Raw genomic sequence first — 2,500 nt, 5'->3', positions numbered from 1 at the left:
AACTGGGGTATTAACCTATACGTGGAGTGGTTTCCCCTCTCTCTCTCTCTCTCTCTCAGGGTGAACAAGAGAAGGGACGGGTATGGAAACTACATAGGCGGCGAGAGAGAGAGAGTGGAGGGTTACCTTATATAGCGATTGGATCTAGGGACCAGACGAGGATATGGGGAGGAAGGGAGGGAGGGAAGGTTCCAACAGGAGAATCCTTAGGGAAATTTCCTAGAGGCAAATAGGCAGTGCAATGCTAATACAAAAAAAATATATACAAGAGGTTAGGGACCTAACTCGGCAATGTGGGAAATTAAGTTGTAACTTATTTTATTCAAGAGTGTTCCTCGGTGGATCGTTCGAGTTTAATAACAGCGCCAGATTCGTATTGGACAAACTTCCTTTTTTCTTTTAGTAAAATGGTAAAAGGTGAATTGGCCACTTAAATGCGACTCCTCTCTGGGGAAACAATATTTCTAGTGATCATGAAACATTTATTCAGATTTTAGATGCCCAGAATAATACGAAAAGATATTCAGACAAATTAAAATACCTACGGAATTCTTTTTAATAAATCACTCAACCACGAGATTCCTTAATGCAAAAATGATGGTGATACGAATAATCCAAGATATATCTCATGACAGCATCTCCACCAATTTTAAATCTTTTACCAGAAACTTCAGCAAGGTTAGTGATTTTTTATTTTTCTAAAAAAATCATAAAAATTAAAAAATCAGTGATTTATTGGATTTTTTGTACTTATTTGAATTTTTTGTTTTATTTATTTGGTTTTTTTTATTTGTTAGATGGGTTTTCAATCCTTTTCTCCTCAAAATGTATTTTATGACAGAATTACTATTGATTGATCTTTTAGGTTTCCAGTTCTGGCCAAAAGTACGTACTTGCAATTTTTTTTATATCAAAATAAATCGATGCAGCACAGTTATGCTTAAGTTTTTATTAATCTCTAAACCCTATTTTTCAATCTGTTTGTTTTCAAATAACAAAAATTAAACATTTTAAAAATTAAAAAATCATTATTTTTTTTAAGAAAAAATTAATGATTTAATCACTTGATTAAATCAGTTTGATTTAGTCATGGCCAACCTTGCCAGAAGGAGAATACACTAGAGGCCAGATACTTATAGACGTCCCACTTACCTTGAAGCCAAATGAGTTCGTTGCAGATGTTGCTGCAGAAGACAAATATCCTTCATATCCTGTCCTTCATTCTTCATGCCACAGGGATCCTGAAGGTCTCGACTGTTTCGTATCGAACCTATACTCTGTTTTTTTCCATCTGTCCATCCGCCTGTGGTGTTTGAGCATGGTAACACTGCGTCCCGGGCTTTAAATAATACCCTATTACGAATATTAAAGGTGTAATTCGCATACAGTAAATTATTAGAACACTTTTCAGTTGCAAATGTACACCCAGATATCCTTTTATTTACCTAAAACTTACAAGAAGCGTAACTATTTAAAGCCCGGGGCGCAGTGTTACCATGCGAAAACACCACAGGCGGATGGACAGATGGAAAAAAACAGAGTATAAGTAATATGCGGTAAGTGTGGGAATATAAAATACTGCGCATTATCATGACTACGAATACCCAGACTTACCTAACATTTTCCTAATATCCAGTACTATCAATGTTATTTATAAACACGGACAAAAGAAAACGACGGGAAAAAAAGAAAAATAAAAACCATAAAAATTGGAAGGGTTAATTCTAAGCAGTCATTCAGTGACTCTCGTGAGCTGAGTTGAATACAGAATTTAGGCCAAAGGCCAAGCACTGGGACCTATGAGGTCATTCAGCGCTGAAAATTGACAGCAAAAGGTTTGAAAGGTGTCACAGGAGGAAAACCTCAAAGCAATTGCACTAAAAATCAAGTATTAGGAGAGGGTGAGTAAGAAGAGAATATGAAAGGAGGTACAGTAAAAGGAACGAAAGTGGTTGCAGCTAGGGGCCGAAGGCACGCTGCAAAGAACCTTGAGTAATGCCTACTGAGGTAACTGCCCCCTACAGTGTAGCGCATGAGGTCCACTGACGGCACTAACCCTGCCCCCCCCCCCCCCCCAGCTCCCCGCACCCTACGAGGTTAAGTGAATCTCATCACCAGACAGATAAACTGAGATGCTTAAAAACATTTTATTGGCGCTAGGTTGTCAACAAACAACCCCTTCGCTCTAAAAAAAAAAAAAATAAAAAAAAAATACTCCTACTCGCCGACTAGACGTATAAATATTTACCTCCAATAAAGAAACATCAACAGTGTTAACAGGACGCGTTGTAAACATTCTCAGATGACGCAAATCTTTGAGATGGTAATTTCGTGTTTGCCCTCAACTTAGCTTTCTGATCGAGCTTATTTGTCGAGAAAATATGGCAAGATCTATTATTTAATATTTAATATTGCAAGATGTATTTAATACGGTAAGTTATTTTCGTTTACTTTTTATTAAATATGAAAAGAATCGGACGTTAAGTGGACTACGGGAGTC

Source organism: Macrobrachium nipponense, chromosome 18, assembly GCF_015104395.2.
Source record: "Macrobrachium nipponense isolate FS-2020 chromosome 18, ASM1510439v2, whole genome shotgun sequence".
Lineage (NCBI taxonomy): Eukaryota > Metazoa > Arthropoda > Malacostraca > Decapoda > Palaemonidae > Macrobrachium > Macrobrachium nipponense.
Note: the sequence above shows the minus strand (reverse complement) of the source record.